The sequence below is a fragment of the Cupressus sempervirens genome, chromosome 4 (assembly GCF_028749045.1).
Source record: "Cupressus sempervirens isolate cs-2001-9-10 chromosome 4, ASM2874904v1, whole genome shotgun sequence".
Taxonomy (NCBI): Eukaryota; Viridiplantae; Streptophyta; class Pinopsida; order Cupressales; family Cupressaceae; genus Cupressus; species Cupressus sempervirens.
In genome coordinates, this window is record NC_143121.1 from 893,178,492 (window position 1) to 893,197,525 (window position 19,034).

The window sequence follows — 19,034 nt, forward strand, 5'->3', positions numbered from 1 at the left end:
TTTTGAGATTTCGTTCATTGGTGAGATCCACAAATTGTTAAGATCCACTTCCATAGGCTCAATTAATCTTTCTTGGGTTCCACATTCAAACACCATTTACAATGTTAGTAGATCCTTCACATCACATGTGAGCCATACACCATTTCAATCTTAGTTGCACGTGTCATTGAAAACCCTAGTACATTGGTGATCCATCCTTGCAGATTAATTGACACTGATTTGCATTGATACACTAATGCATGTGTGACATTTGTAATCACAAATCAACATTCATAGACACCTTTTTCAATTATCTCACTGCAATCAATCACTCACTTCACTATGATCCTCTACTTGAGTTCACTTCTAAGGTGATGTGTTGATTGACATTGTAGAAACATCCAACTTTGACTTTGAGTGTGTTGCCAATTAATGAGGACAATTTGGTAATTTTCATTTAAGAGACTTTCTTTTTTAACCATTTTGCATGCACTTAAAATTGACTCCCTCTTAGAAGTCATTGGGTGCATTTATCTTTTTTTTCTCAATGGCTATTTAACTATTAATCTTAGGCTTTCAATTTTACTAATGTCAGTGAGTATTTGCAATTCTATCCCCTCACCATATTCAATTTTGATTTGATAGTCTGACTTCAAGGGACCATAACTTTGTCATTTTAGCTCCAAAATGAGCACTTTTTTTTGGCCTATATTTCTTGAAGTTTATATTGGTGCACATGATGCTTGGTTTTGGTGGATATATTATTCATTATTTGTAGATCTTGGTGAGTGTTCCTATCCAATCCTAGTTTTTACAACTTCATAGGCTTCATTCAAGCTCATACAAAAACATTTTCAGGTGCCACTTTTTTAAATGGCATGATTTTTTGTCTACTTTCTAGATCTGGTGTTAGTTTGTAGAAATCCTAGGTGGAACCAATACTCTTATCATTTGGTCTATTTTAGCCTACTCTTACACTTGTAATTGATTAGATCCTTGATAAATCTACTGTATTATCTTCTTCAGTCTAGTATAGCTTCATATTTACTGTTGTAGTCATCAAAATCAGAAATCCACTTTGGTCCATTTTGACAAGTGGCAATTGTACATGTACTAAGTATAAAGTGCCAAATCATCTTTCTTTTTTTTTTTTTTTTGGGGGGGGGGGGGGCAGGGGGGATTCCTTCATTGATTGACTCGGGGTTGTCTTGAGTGATTTTTCTTCTTCTCTTTTTTTATTCATTTTCCATCATGGGTTCTCCTAGATTTGTACTTTTAACTCCACATAATTAGGCTACATGAAAAATTAGAGAATAGAGTAAAATGATGGAAAAAGGTTTAATTGGTTATATTGATTGAATGATGGTTGTACCATATAATCGTAATAAACTACAAGGATGGAATCATAATAATAATTTTTCTATTGGTACTTTGAGGAAGTATGTACATGATGATCTCATCTTCCATATTGACAATTTTAAGTGTAAAGGAAGCATGGGATAATTTTTCTAGCTTGTATGCAAAAGTAAATAAAGCTAGTGGATTTGAACTTGATGAAGATATCATGAGATTAGATCCTAAAGAGTTTGACATAGCTCAAGCTATATCACCATGGCACATGAGATATGGTCAATGATTAAGGATTGTGGAACTACCATAGAGGATGAAAAATTGATCCATAATTTGATGAGAAGATTTTCCCCAGGGTTTGCACCATTTTTTTCCAGCTTCAACACTCATAATTTGACCTTAGTTTCTTCATACACCATGCCTTCTTTTTATTCCTTTACAAAGATGTTTGTGGTAGAGCAATCAAACTTGATGAACATGGGGATTATCAATTCTTTAAAGTCCAAAGCATTGGTGGCTAGTAAAGGGAATCAAGGAAGATGACTTAACAAGAAGCATAAACCATGGAAAAAAAGACACAAAAAGAGAAATAACACTCAAACTCTTGAATACAAGATAACTCCAACAATAAGGGGAAATCATTGAAAAGGGAGTTTCTTACTTATGCATATTCCAAGAAGATCAAACATGAAGAACATCATTACTACAAGAACACTAATGAGCGCAAGAATCTTCTGAAGGGGAATCAAATTAGTCTACCTTCAAGAATGAATTATTTGTCCTTGTCATAATCCACCTATATTTATGTGCAATAATACTTACATGAATGTGATTGGGAAAGGAACTATTAATAAAGGGGAGGGATACTTAAAAGATGTGTTGTGTGTACATCAACTAAATCATAATCTTCTTTCCATCTATCATCTCACTCATGAGGATACAAGGAGGACTATGGAATTCACACCTAATTACATTTTTATTATAATTGGAGACTAGAGAGGTAATTTCTACAGGGGTGGTTGATCATTCATCTCAACTTTACTACTTTTCAAAATTTTCTCATGATGATGATATTGATTTTTCAATAGATTTTGATCACATTTCTAGTGATGATTCAAACATTGAGGAGAACTTTGGTTACTTGAACTTGGGTATTCACAAATGTGATCAAGTTTTTGAGAAATATATTTCTTATCCTCCTATTGAGATTGCATATTCTATTGTTCCTAATGATGCTTTCATTCACAAAACTATGGATTTAGTGAGTTAGTGAGACAATATATTCATAATCTTCTAGACTTGGATACTTGGGATGACTACTTGATAGACATTGCAAGTTTTTTTGTAGAGTCTTACATTATAGATTTGATAGATACTATTGCTAACATTCATCTTCTCTTTGGTGAAGATAATCCTGCTTTAGTTATTTTTGAGGGAGCATGCTAATCCTCATCTTCACTCTCTACCTTCTGAGGTTGACATGATGATGGATACTTTGATACAATAGTTGAAGGAGCTCACTTTGTCTTTAGAGGAGACATTTGAGCCTTCGACACATATTCTACATTTATCCTTAGTTGATCCTAATTTTTTTTTAAAAGTAGGGTAGCATAGTAAACATGTTTTTAAGGAGGCACCTTTTAGTATTGACATGGAGACACTTGAGTAGGTTCCAAAGGTTCTATACATTTTGAGGTTTCTTCCTATAGATGAGGGAGGTTTCATTGATGCATATTTGGATTTGTTTCTTCCTAAGGGGAGGAATGTTGTTCTACATTCATGGAGTAATTTTTACATCAATTTTGGATTATCTACCACAGGCATACATTCTACATTGAGGTGGGTCTATTTGGTCTCTCGTCCACTTCTTCTCTCCTATATGTAGGTTCTATATTGTATATACATGATGTATGTCATAATGAGGGGTCTTGATTAGTCCATCAGTCCATGTATCTTGCATTTCTTTTCATCTCTCTTTTTGGGGGAGGGTTTTTCCCATGAGGTTTTCCCTCTTTCTCCACTTTATTAAAGATTGCATTTTTTGTACTTTCATATTGTATATGGGTACCTAACATGGCCTAGTAATCTGGACCCATATTGCATTATAATTTAGTTTTTGTAAGCTTACGTGCATTCCCCTAAGTTATACTTAAGGGGGGTTGTTGGTGTAATTAAATATTACTAATTACACATTAGTTAATTTTACTTAGGATAATGCATTTTCATATTATTTTTCATGTAGATATAGAGGAGTTTTCACTTTATTTGAGCATAGATTGTCTCCCACCTTTCTCTATGTAATACACCTTTTTGTTCTTATCCTTTCATTATTGTACATATTTTCATAGATAATAGAGGATAATCAACCTTTGTTGGATGTGTGCTTAGTTGTGATTCGTATCACTTGCATGACTCCTAGTTATCTTACATCAAAGTAGTTATCCATTACGCTAACAAAATTCTCACCCATTTCTACAATGTACTCATTAATCTAATACAAAAATGGCACATCGTTTCTCCATACGACTATACCTTTAGAAAGGAAAATCTTTTGAACATAGAAAAATAGACATGTCAACAATGAACTGAATTTAGAAGGATTGTTCTTGGATATCCTTATACTTTCCATGCTTTTGTTGAATTGTTTCAACAATAAGTCTACAAGATTATAGGATAGATTATTTTTCATGACTTTGAATGCCAAGTCTACTACTTCACATGACACACTATTGAGATGACTCGAACTATAAATCTTATGTGCTACCATAATTTTTCATCTATTACACTACTAATCTTCATACATCTATCATCCCACTTAGCTAGGGTTTTCTTCTCTAACTCCACCTAAAATAGGGTTTAAGTAGTTTTGGCTTTGGAGAGAAAGATTTTTAAAATACTCCAAAAGGCTTCCCCAGCTTGAGATGTGTACAATATACAAATTATGTTACCAATGCAGTATTTTAAGTTAATAATAGTCTCAATCATCTTCAAGCTTGGTCTTCATGTGATAAATCATCTTCTTACTAATCAAAACTAGTTGCTCAAGCCATAACTAATTGCTATGAACTCAGCTTAGGATGTATTTGATCCATTTGATTTGGATACTTTGGGGCAGATGGGGAATGTGGGTTAAACCCTTATCTTCCAAGTGCTTATGCTTAGGTTTAAGAACACCATTTACACATAATTCACCTAGGGCATCATCCATCTCTAGGGTTCCAATTTCTTGAATTGCACACTTAAAATGAGTTCATATACTATTAATGAGAAAGGAGGGATTTGTGATTGCACTCCATTTCGATGGAGGGTTTCTAAAATCACTGGTGTAAGTTTGAAATTTGGTGGTTTCCATTTGACTCCTTAGACCAACATTTTTTACCCTTTCTTTGCCTCGCTACTACTACTTGATGCTACCATGGCTACTTGGTAGGGTACGAAAAACTTCAAAATAATTTACTACAAATTCCGCTCGAAATCACTTGATCACTCTGTAATTTGGTTGATCATAATAACACTTCAAGATTTTGGTGAAAAATGAATTCAATTTCCTAATTTTTGATAACATTTTTTCATTAATGCTTAGTACAAAAGTAGTTGTGATGATATCATTATGTGTGATAGGCTGTCATCCACTATCTGTTTAGATCTCTTGGTGAATACTTCATAACTTGGTAACCAAACATGTGTGATTAGTTACTCCTAACCTTGCTCAGTAGAGTCCACAACCCAACCTTACTCAATGATAACTGATACTAATCTTCTATGATCCCCTTGTATCTTGAATACTGATTTGGATCTTTTCTTCTTTTCAATTTTGGAACCGTTTAGATGTGACCATGATAATGCAGTTCCAGTTTTTACTTAAGAACTTAGTTGTAAATGGTGGAGTCACCCACTTCTTGAGTGACATGACCATCATTGCTTGGACTAGCTTCCTTGGTGGATTTAGGAATCCATTTCTGCCTCATTTTCTTTATGATGTTATCTTCTTTTGCTTTCTTTTCATCTTCAATTCTACTTGCATTCATGCAATTCTTGGCTAGATGACCAAGTTTTGTATAAGTGAAACATCTTATGGTGGTATCTCTCTTCTTTGTGTGATGTTTAAAATAGTTCATGCCAATGTGTCCATACTCTCCATAGTAATGACATCTACACCAAGTGTTGTAGTTCCAAACAAATAATTCTTTCACAATTTGCTTTGCTGAATTGAATGACTTGGTTTTGTAGTTTGATGCCTTGTGACCATATTTATTGCATTTGTGACATTTGTCTTCAAATTTTGGTTTCTCTTTCCATTCATTAACCTTGTGACCATGCTGATGGCAATTATAAAATTTACCATTGAATTTTTCTTTTCCATTACTCCAACGTTTGTTTGATGTATGACCTATCTTACCACAGTGATTGCAAGTAAGTCTTTGATTCCTTTGAGTACCTTGTTTGGAAGATTCACCTTCTTCTTTGTATCCAATTCTTCCTTTATGCTTTTGTCTATAGAGATTCTACTCATTTAGTTGATTCAATTGATTCATGTTTACTTGGGATTTCATCATTCTCTCATTGACTTGCATTTTAGTGATTAGGTCATTTTTGAATATTTCACTGATTTTCTTTTAAGATCTTAGCTCGCTTCTTATTCTTTCATTAATTTGTCTTTTTGAATTTAGATCATTCCTTAATCTTTCATTGATTTGTCTTTGACTAGTGATTTCTTCATTTGCATTGGAGATTTGATCTGTAAGATCTTCATGCTAAAGGGATTAGTATCCATTTCTTCTTTCATCTTATTTCTTTGCTCCAAGATTTCACATAGCCTTACTGACTAAATTTTTTGCTCTCTTTTGAGCTTTCTTATTTCTTCTTGTAGGGAACCATTCTTCTCTAAGAGTTCTTTGATTGCATTATTTGCTTCATCTAAACTACTTGAAGGGAAAACATCTTCAGTCTTTTCTTCAATGTACTGGTGATCATTCATCTGATTTGCAAGTTCATTCCTTCTTTTTAGGGATTGGGAAAGTTGTTCCTTAGCTTTCTTGAGTTGTGAAATGGGCATTTCTAGATCTAGATTTTCATTGTTAATTGCTTTATCAACTCTAAAATTCTCCATTGTCCTTGATCTTTGCTCAAGCTATCAAGCTTTATCCTGAGAACCACAATGCTTTGATACCAATTGTTAGAAATATTCAAAACTATACTAGGTTATTGATAGGGGAGGGGTGAATCAGTAACCTTAAAACTTTATCAAATTTAGATATTAATTGCAATAATCCAATAATCATTTAATTCATTAAATCAAATCTAACTGCATGCATGAGAAACTAAAAATATAAACATTCATGACACATGAACATAACAATTTGGTGACCCAGAAACCTTCCAAATAGAAAGTAAAACTGGGGTGGGGATGATACCCACAAAACTTCAATACTACAACATAAAGTTTCGCTATTAAGGTTTACAATCATCACTTTTAATGATCTACCCTATTAGGAGAAATTAGGATTGCTAGGTCCACCTTGTCAGAGGATTTACAAACATACAATGAAGTATGCACTCAGTAAAGAGATTTGACAAATGACTATTAAGTCTACCTTGTTAGAGGATTTTGGATTGGTTCACCTATTAGAATGAAATAGTAGATCTCTAAATTACAAATGATTTTCTAATAGAGATTCTTTGTAGTATTGATCACCTTTATGTGATAGATATGACTCTACTGCTCCTTTACTAATATGGCCTTACAATATACTTGTTGTTGATTCACATTCGCATGCTTCTTACATATTCTTTTCTCTCGCTTTTCATTCATGGATCTATACATCTATCTCTACATCTATGTCTATATGTATATGATACAATACTATATATATATATATATATATATATATCCAATTTAGAAAATTACAAAGTCAAACAATATACAAGTTAACACCAATATTACAAAGTTGGCTCAAATGAAGACACTTGAGTTCAAAATGTTGGGATTAAAGATAGAGTAACTAAGAGGGGGGGGGGGGGGGGGGGAGGGGGTGAATTAGTTACTAACAAAAAATAATTCACAGATCCCTTAGATTTCTTAATGATCTAGTTACTACTGATACTCAGTAAATAAATGCCATAACTTGATAAATTAAACTATTACTTATCTTCAAGCATTCATGCATGTAACTAAAAACAAAATGAACACAAGAGACACCAAATTTAACGTGGAAACCCAATATGGGAAAAACCACTGAGTAGCTAGTCACCAATTTTTCACTCTTTTGAAGTGACCCCTGTTAGGAGCCAACCCTATTAAAGGTTACAATACACACTATTAGGTGTGACCTTGTGAGAGGATTTAATCACCCTGTTAGGAGTGGCCTCGCTAGAGGTCTTTAGAATAATTCAACTAAACTGACACCTTGTTAGAGGATTTACAAAATGGCTATTAAACCAACTCTATTAAGAGATTTTAAATCACTACTATAATGGTTAGAAAGCAACAATGAATTGACCTAAACAAGATGCAACTAAATTTGCTAACTACAGCTCTTTGTTCAACATCGTTAGATCCTCCTTGATCAAATATAGCTTTGTTGCTCCTCAATGATCTCTGATCATCCTTCAAATTCACTTTCACAATAATCAGTCCTCATATCACATTAAGTCCACTTCCACTTCACTCACACTTAGAATTCACAACTTGACCTCTTAATTATACCATTTAGATTGTCAAGTTAGCCCATTTATAGGTTACATTTACCAATAAACCATACATCAGTCGGCTACAAATATTACTCTAAACCAATAAACATTATTTTATAAACAATGAAATCCTTTACTAGCTGACCCTGCTCAGTAAATACTACTTCCAAAAATTTCTCGAGTTAACATTCTTGACTTGGCTAATATTGCAATATTTGTAAAATCATTTTGCAACCGAGTTTACTCAGTAAGAACTAAATTCCTTCATGAAAGCTCGATAAGAACTGTTTTCGCCACATTTTCTTTGATGATCGAGTGAGCTTGGTAAGAACTATTTTTGCCACATTTCCTTTGATGACTGAGTGAGCTTGTTAAGAACTAAATTTCCTTGATTAAACTTGAAAGCTCGGTAACAACTGTCTACTTGGGAGACACTATAAACCTTCTTTACTGACCTTCTAAGCTTGGTAGACTTTGTCCTTTGCCTTGCTGACCAACTAAGGTCAATAGACTCTATTCTTTGCCTTGCTGACCATCTAAGCTCAGTAGATTTTGTGTGATGATCGATATAACATTTTTGTGACATCAAAGACAACACACAATTGAACAATTGTATCCGACAATCTCCCTCTTTGGCATTGATGGCAAAACATGTCATAGCAGAATAAAATTTGAAAACAAGTCTTTTACTGACAGAATACTTCACTTTCTTCTTCAAATATAACAAACTCCCTCTTTCATAATAATCTCTCCCTTTTACACAAACTCTTATTATTTTGCAAATTTTAGAAAGATATGACAGTATACTCTCCCGCTTTGACAACACATGCCAAAGACAACTCAAAACAACTGAATAGCATTGTACCTAATGTACTGATTCATATGCAATATTTTCATTGGTTTGTGGCATTAACTAATAGATCTTCAATTCTGTTCCTATTGATGCATCACTAAAATTATATTTTAGTGAGCTTCAGATAGGGGAATGACCCCTAACTTACCTCTTAGATACAAGAATGCATCCTTAGGTAAAGACTTTGTGAATATGTCAGCAATTTGTTCCTTTGTATGAACATATTCCAATCTAATTTCCTTTTCTTGTACCAATTCTCTAACAAAGTGATACTTTATGGAAATATGCTTGGTTTTTGAATGCATCACTAGATTCTTGGATATGTTTATTGCACTTGTGTTGTCACGAAACATAACAATAGGTTCTTTGATTTCTTGCTTCATACCTTTCAATAATTGTTTGAACCACACAATGTTTGAAGAATTTACTTCTGTTGCAACATATTGAGCTTCTTCTGTGGACTGGGATGTACAATTATGCTTTTTACTTGTCCAAAAAACCAACCTTTTTCCAAGAAAGAAAGCTCCTCCACTTGTGCTCTTTCTGTCATCAATATTCCCTACCCAATCTACATCAGTGAACACCATTAAATTTAGATTTCCTCCAAGTTTATACCATAATCCATAATCTTTAGTTCCTTTTAATTATCTCATGATCCTTTTCAGTGCCATCATGTGATTTTCTTTTGGTTTTGCTGAGAATCTTGCTACAATTCCTACTGTAAGGGAAATGTCTGGTCTTATGTGCACTATATATTGCAACTTTCCAATCATAGATCTATACAATGTCTGATCCACTTCCTTTGATTCATCATCCTTGGTAAGTTTTAATCTAGTACACATAGGAGTCCCAACTAGTTTGTAGTCTTCCATACCAAACTTTTTCAGTATCTCCTTGATGTATTTAGATTGAGTGATGTAGATGCCACTCTTACTCTATTGAATTTGAAGACCAACAAAGAATTTTATTTCACCAAACATTGGCATTTCAAATTCCTTGTTCATTTTTTCTGAAAATTCTTCGCAAAGATCATCATTTCCTATGAAAAAAGTATCATCTACAAATATTTTTGCCAAAACAATCTTATTATCTAGTCCTTCCTTTATGTACAAACTACTGTTGTCATTAGTTCTTTGAAAACTAATCTGAATAAGATAGTTATGCAATCTTTCATACCATGCTCTAGGGGCTTTTTTTAGACCATATAATGCTTTATGCAATTTGCAGACCATATCCTTCTTGTCTAGATCAAAAAAACCTTCAGGTTGTTCAATGTAAACCTCTTCATCCAATATGCCATTGAGAAATGCTGACTTGACATCCATCTGATAAACTTTGAATCCTTTGAATGCAACATATGCAAGTAAGGTTATGACACCTTCCAATATTGCAATAGGAGAAAAAATCTCTCCATAGTCTACAGCTTCTTCTTGAGAGTATCCTTTGCATACCAGTCTAGCTTTGTTCCTTGATATCTTACCATCTTCATTTAGTTTGTTTCTGAATACCCACTTTATTCTAATCACATTCTTGTCTTTGTATCTAGGTACAAGAGTCCATGTTTTGTTTTTCTCTATCTATTCTATCTCTTCATTCATAGATTTAATCCAACTTTTATTGTCTAGTGCATCTTTGACATTTCTAGGTTCAAAATTAGCAAGTAAACAAGTGCCTTTCAACTTACTTCTTGTCATTGTTCCTTCTGATTTATCTCCAATGATCTAATCTGGTGCATGATGCTTTCTGACATACTTGGCTAACACGAGCTCCTTGCTTTTTGAATGACTTGCATTGTTATCCTTCTGTGTCTCAACTTTTGGTTCTAATTCTAGTTTCTCAAGCTCGGTAGATGCTAACTCAATAGCTTTTTTTTGCAACTCAGGTTCTTGCAGCTCGGTAGGTACTGACTCGGTTTGAACTTCTTGTGACTTGGTTAATGAAGACTTGGGAGTTAAAGATTCCTAATTGACAGATGTATTTGGTATTGTATTATGTTTAATCTAAACAAATCTCCTATAGTCTTCAGGTTTCTTTTTTCTTTCTTCTTTTTTTCTTTCTACAAACTCATCAACTTTAACATGTGCACTTTCTATGACTTTGTATGTAGATAAGTTCAAACATCTATATGCTTTACTTTTCCAAGAGTATCCCAAAAATATTCCTTCATCACCTTTTACATCAAATTTACCTTTTCTAGATTCTTTCAAAATGTAACATTTACTTCCAAATACTTTTAGATAACTTTCATTGGGTTTGTAGCCATACCATAACTCATACGGGGTTTTGAATGAATCCTTTTTCAGCTGTACTCAATTCAAGGTATGAATTGTAGTGTTGATAGCTTCCTTCCAGTATTTGATAGCAATGTTTTTCTCAATATTTAAGGTTCTTGCATAGTCCATGATAGATTTGTTCCTTCTTTTCGCTATTCCATTTTGTTCAAGAGTTCAAGGTGCAAAAACTTGTCTTTTGACTCCTCTTTCAATGCAAAAGTTATTGAACTCATGTGAAATAAATTCTCCACCTCTGTTAGACCTTAAGAATTTCAGTCTTTTTCCTATTTCCTTTTCTACTCTAGCCAAATACCACTTGAACTTTTCAAATGCTTCTAATTTCTCTCTTAGGTACATGAAAGTCATCATTCTTGAATATCATCAATGAAAAGAATGAATTTTTTTTAACCGGTATACCTTTCAATGCCAATAGGTCCATACAAATTAGTATGCACAATTTCTAGAACTTCTTCAGTCTGATAGTTCTTGCTTTTAAAACTAGTCTTTCCCATTTTACCAATTTGACAATTCTTGCATAGACAAACCTCAGGTTTCTTTATGTTAGGAATGCCTCTTACTTTCTTGAATTTACTAATTTTTATCAAGTTGTCAAAGTTTACATGACATAACCTCCTATTCCATAACCAACTTTCTTCAATTTGAGCAATAAAACATGAACATTCACCAAGTTCAAGATAGAATAAGTTACCTCTTGTTTGAGTGCCTAATCCAATTAGCTTAGCTTGCTCATTCAGCAGTCTTGCTTTTCCTTGCATAAATTCTACTTTAAATCCATTATTGAGTAGATGTGCCACACTCAACAAATTGCACTTTAGTCCTACGCAATATGCATTAACACATACAAGTTCCTTGGTCAGAGAGATTTTTCTTTTTCTTTTTATACAACAAGGTTCATTGTTACCAAATCTTAAACTCCCACCATCATAGTCTTCAAAGTGTTCAAACTTAGTTTTATCACCAGTCATGTGATGAAAATAACAACTATCTATAATCCATGTATCATTTCTGCTCATATGAGAAATGAGTGCCATTTCTTCATCATTATCAGACTCATCTTTTACAGCTATGTAAACAATTTCATCTTCTTCTTCTTCATCAAAATTATCAGAATCTTTTGCAATGAAACATATTTTCTTACCTTTGTCCTTGAAATATTTGAAGTCTTTCTTGCCATTATACTTGTGACCTTTCTTCTCATCCTTATTTTTCTTATTTGGGCACCTAGCAGCAATATGTCCAATTTTTTCACAAGAAAAATAGATAATGTACCAGAAGGTTCTTCATATTTTTCATCGAGGTAGTTTAGCCTTGTATCACCAATAGAAGCCAGATGAAGCCTCATCAATCCTTGCCATGCTGAGAAGTTGTCCATATTAAGTCTTGGAATTTCCCTTTTGTAAGACATCCTGATCTTTGGCTTAGATCCTTGAAATCTTTTCCTGTAAGCACCAAAAGCTCTGATACCAATTGTTGGGATTAAAGATAGAGTAACTGAGGGGGGGGGGGTGAATCAGTTACTAACAAAAATTAATCCACATAACCCTTAGATGTCTTAAAGATCTAGTTATTGCTAATACTTGGTAATAAAATGTTGTAACTAGATAAATTAAACTATTACTTATCTTCAAGCATTCATGCATGTAATTGAAAACAAAATGAACACAAGAGACACTAGATTTAATGTGGAAACCCAATATGGAAAAAACCATCAAGTAACTAGTCAACAATTTTTCACTCTTCTAAAGTGAGCCTTGTTAGGAGCCAACCCTCTTAAATGTTACAATACACAATGTTAAGTGTGACCCTATTAGAGGATTTAATCACCCTATTAGGAGTGGCCTTGCTAGAGGTCTTTAGAACAATTCAACTGAACTGCCACCTTGTTAGAGGATTTACAAAATGGATGTTAAACCAACTCTATTAAGAGATTTGAAATCACTGCTACAATGGTTAGAAAGCAATAATGAATTGATCTAAACAAGATGCAACTAAATTTGCTAACTACAGGTCTCTGTTCAGCATCATTAGATCCTCCTTGATCAAATATAGCTTTTTTTCTCCTCAATGATCTCTAATCATCCTTCAAATTTGCTTCCATAATAATTAGTCCTCATATCACATTAAGTCCACTTCCACTTCACTCACACGTAGTTTTCGCAACTTGACCTCTTAATTATACCATTTAGATTGTCAAGTCGGCCCATTTATAGGTTACATTTACTAATAAACCATACATTAGTCAGCTACAAATATTAATCTAAACAAATAAATGTTATTTCATAAATAATGAAATCCTTTACTGGTCGACCTTGCTCGGTAAATACTACTTCCAAAAATTTTCTGAGTTAACCTTCTTGACTTGGTTAACATTTCAATATCTATAAAATTGTTTGGCTACCGAGTTTACTTGATAAAAACTAAATTCCTTCATGAGAGCTTGATAAGAACTATTTCTGCCACATTTCCTTTGATGATCGAGTGAGCTCAGTAAGAACTGTTTCTGCCACATTTCCTTTGATGACTGAGTGAGCTCAGTAAGAACTAAATTTCCTTGATTAACCTTGAAAGCTCAGTAACAACTGTCTACTCAGTAGACACTGTAAAACATATTTATTGACCTTCTGAGCTCGGTAGACTCTGTCCTTTGCCTTGCTAATGAACTGAGCTTAGTAGACTTTTTTCTTTGCCTTGTTGACCATCTAAGCTCGGTAGACTCTATCTGATGACTAATATGACATTTGTGTGACATCAAAGACACCACACAATTGAACAATTGTATCTAACACTAAAGGTTGACTTGGTGAAGTTCTGATACATGATGTCCACTGTCATTACTTGACATCATCATGCATTTGGTAGAAGTGAAAGCTTGGTCCATACTAATCATCTTAGAGTAGTCTCAAACACAGTCTACACTAGCAACTCAATAGACATTGTGTAACTTGGTAAAAACTAAATTCCACGTTTACCATATGTGAACATGGCAAACACTAATTATCTCATCACACAGTTAATACTAACTTCACTTCACATGAATTGATGACTCAGTAGAAATTGCAAAGCTTGGTAACCACTGAACTGCTCGATAAGAACTATAGGACTTCACACTGCTTGAATTTACTTGGTAACCACTAGAATGCTCAGTAGGAACTATGAAGCTTGGTGGCTACTCAATTACATGACAAACACTATAGACTATTTAATGAGCTTGATAGGCATATAGAATCTGAATAAGTGTTGGCACTAATAACAAACTTGATTTAATGTCAACATCATTCTTGCTCTTAATAGGGTAGATCATCAGAAGTGATCATTGTAAGGCTTAATAGGCCAACTTTATACTATAGTACTAAAGCTTGTGGGTATGATCCCCACCCTAGTTTTACTTTCTATATGGAAGATTTCTAGGTTACTATATTGTGTGTCAAAGTGTGATGAATGCTTGGGCCCCCATTATTCAATTTATCAATTTATCAATTTCCTAAATCAATAGTTTACAATATTTTATTAAATCAATTCAAATCAATTTCCTTGACCAAATTATATTATTTCAATATTTTCTAAGGTTGATCATTTTATCCTAAGTCTTATTTAATTAAAAAAAAATCTCCCTTTTAGTTAAATAAAATAAGTTCCCATTTAATTAAAAGAAAACCTCTCTTTTAATTAAATAATTCACCCACATTTAATTAATTAAGAGAAAAACCCTCTCTTAATTTAATTAAATATTTCCTATTTAATTAAAAGAACTTGCTCCCTTTAAATTAAATAAATCCCCACTTAAAGAGGAAATAAAATAATTTAAAAATAAAAATTCCTTTACACTTAAATGCACATATTTCTAACTGGGATTCTATTTAATTCTTTTACCATTTTCTCATTGATGAATTTTTATTTCACACGGATCATTCTTTCTCCACCCTTGATTAAATCCATTTTTCTCTTAATCTTGATCATCCAATCTTCTTTATAAGGGAGAGCCCTCTCCTCATTTTACATGCACACACTCTATGCTATTGTTATGTTGCAAGTTTGGAGAGAAATTTATGAAGGAGTTTGAATACTAACACTTTTTGTGAAGATTTTCTATCTTCTTGTCTTCTTCTCTCATGCATCCATGGCTTCTATCATCATGATCCATCCTTGCATTTTCATATTAGCTTAGATCTTGCTTTCATAGATTAGATCTTGCATTGATAGATTAGAGCTTGCATTTTTTTTCATTGTTATCATATAGATTAGTTTTCACCTTTATTTTGCATGCATATTTTGATCCTTGAATCTCTCATTTTATGTTGTACTTGCATGGGCATAAACCAGGTCAAAGTGAGGGCCTCCATTACAAACCCTTGCACTCCATGAATAGAGAGCTATGAGCTACCATTCGAGACCTCATTCTTGAGCAATCTTGGATATAATGACTCATAGAAGTGTGCTGACATTTCAAGCACACAGACACTACATAGCTTGGTCAACACTATCAATACAAGCTCAGTAATCAATAGAAAACTCAATTTACACTGATAATCATCAACTTGTAGATACTGCTCAGTGCAAACTGAATATTGTTCCTAAAACTTAGTAGTGACTATAGAAATTGGTATAACTTGAATTACTTGGTTAAGACTATAGACTAAAGATAAGCTCGGCAGCTACTAACCATCTGATTAAGTGTGTGGGTCACGAATAAACAAATTTGATTATAATGTCAACAATCTTCCTCTTTAGAAAAAGTGATAAAAACACTTATCAATTAAAACTGAATTCAAAAAGTTCAAAAATAATCTTTAATCTTCATTTTGTGTCTTTAACTTGGTAACATACTCTGTTTTTGAGATTTTTCAAAATTTCTTTTGTAAGAGATGTTTTTCTAAATATTTGTACATGTACATGTATAATATTATGATGCTCCCCCATACATATATATTCAACATACTTTACATGTTATACATCTTCTCATCTTCTCCTCTTTTATTGCATCATCACATATTCTCCCCCTTTTTGACATAAATGCCAAAGGTGTATGCTATATGGTTATTCCAAAATGTGACAAGAAGTTAGAACGTACCTTTAAAATTAGTGACATTGTCTTGTCCCAATTATCTTGCAATACCTTACTTGCATGTAATGCAATATGAACTTTTGCTAATAACTCCATCATGTGATCAGCTATGGAGAAGTTTATATCATGGATGAGAGTTTTGGCACGTTCAATGTGTTTTTGCAATGCATCCATGTTTGTAAAAATTATGACTTGTGTATCTACAAGTGTAGCCCTTATCCTAGCTTCTTCCCTTAGTAATTATGCTTTCATATCAGTTAGAAATTTGATCTTTATGTAATGAGCAGAACTATAGCTCGGTCAAGTGACAGCTGGTGCACACTTGCCTTCAAATCTTCATCTATCTTGGAGAGTTTATCTTTGATTTCCTACATAAAGATAGATGTATCACATAGTTTACCGAATAGAGAAGTGACATTGTTGGCAACGATTTCCAATGAGCTAAGAATAGTAGACAAGTCTACTTGGTATAGTGCAATCTTTTATGCAGCTACCTCCAATACTTTGTTTTCAAATTTCTTCTCTGCTCTTTGCAACAATTTCTCTTATCCATTCAGATTTTCATTAAATTTCTAAACCACTTCTACTAATTGAGCTAAAATATGTTGAGAAGTGTCTCTAAGCCTCTTTTGCTTAGCTTTCTTCAACCAAATCTCATCTACTATATGAATTTGATCAAGATTCAGAGTAGAGATATCCCAATTTGGAATAACTATATCCTCATCAAGATCAATGTCTTCTTCCTTGTCTTTTCTTTTGCTAGAAACTTTAGTGCTTGGTTGAGGTTTTCTCTCAACTGTCTTTGTACTAATTATTTTCATACTTGGAATAGTAACAATGGTGGAAATTGAAGGATTATCAAAAAAGGTAGATATTGCATTGATTTACGAAATACCTTGTTGCTAAGTAGCCAAAATTGATGAAGGAGGAAGCACTAACTACTTGGTAGATGAAGTGCTGGTCACTTCAGTCAAGGAAGTATTGAGCCGAATGGTTGTAGAAATTTGTTGATTTCTTGGATTTGTAGTATTTATCATAACCAACTTGACAGTAGCTTTCTATGAGCTTGAGGCTTTAAAGCTTTACACAAAGAGTGAGGAAATGAGCCCATAACCACTTTAGTAATATTTTCAAGGTTAGTTTCCTCAATACTCTAAATCTCAGGGAGATTTTCCTTGGTGCTTCCTATTCTTCCCCCATCATCGTTATTATTATCATTTGTTTCTTCTTCATCATCATTATCTTCTTATCTCTTATCATCTTTACCATCATCTTTGACATGAACAACAAAATCACTTTGCTAATGAAGATTGAAGATATTCTTCCATGTATTAGTGGCATTCCTTAGGACATGTTTAATGTCATTGATCAATATTAAGAAAGTTTTAAATTTCAAGGTGAGTTTTTCTTCATTTTTCTTCATGGACACATTTATTTCTTTTCTATTAAGACTCAACATGATTTGCCTCAGAGAGTGCTCATATATGTCCTTCATAGTTTTCTTAGCATGTTCTAATCTTGGATTGATTATTTCCATCAGTTCCTTAGGAATCTTCTATGCAAGTTAATCAAGTGCATATTTCCATTTTCCTAACTTAGACATAATCATGTCTTCAACTTGCTTCTTTTGCTTTGTATTTTTGGTTTCATATCTTAATGATTTAAAGTTTTTCATGCCAGCTCTAGAATCAATCTCTTTCAATTTCTCTTGAAATGTAGGTGGAGGTCATTTGAAAATCACATCCTCTACTTCTTCACCTAATTCTAATTTCTTTCTAGATGTTCTTCTTGTAAATACTCCAACATATGACTTGATAGGTTTGGTTATAATAACCTTACCTTTCTTCTTGATTGTCGCTTCTTCTTCTAATTTTGTTTCATCTACCTCATCTTCTACATCATCTTCAATCACATCATCTCCTTTACCTTTTTTCAATAGGAGTGTAGAACTAATTTGTCTTAGTTTTGCTATCCTTTTCTTTCCTTTGTTGACAACTTGAGGAAGCTTTATCTCTAGCTCAATTCTGGCTTTGGCATCATCATATGTTCCAAAATATGTAGGCTTGGGATCTATAGGTTCATTAAATAATGCCTCAATGATGTCCCTAGTGTCATCAATATTAACCTCATAGCCTAGAGGCTTAACCCATACCGCTCTAGGTTTGATTGCTTGTATGTAAAATTTTTCATAATCTAGAATAAAACAAATATCATCCTTGTAATCTTCTACAAGTTTCTTTGGAATTCTAAATCTGTTATTCATCTTATCTCTGAATGAATCAAAATAATTGTCCATGATACTGACATAGTTCTCACCCATCTATGTTATATACTAATTGATTTGATATAGTATAGGTACATCTTTTCTACATACAATTGTACCTTTTGAAGGGAAAAAAATTTGTACAAAGAAGAATAAATAGGTTAAAGGTGAACCAAACTTACATGGATTATTCTTTGAAGTTTTGATGCTCTCCATGTTTTTGTTGAATTGGTTCAACATCAACTCAGCAAGGTCGAAGGACATATTGTTCTTTACCACTTTGAAAGTGAGATCAACTACCTCACATGATACACTATTCAGATGACTAGAGCTACATATTTTATGTGCTATTACATGAATTCCAAACTTTAGCTCCATGTCAAGTACACAACTAGTCTTCATACCTCATCCATCCCATTCAGTAAGAGTTTTCTTTTCCAGTTCTAGCCAACTTAGGATTTTGGTGGTCTTTTCCTTTGTCAACATTAGGAGCCCTGTGATTCGATGAATCATTTTCTTTATTATAAGAATAAGTTGCTCCAA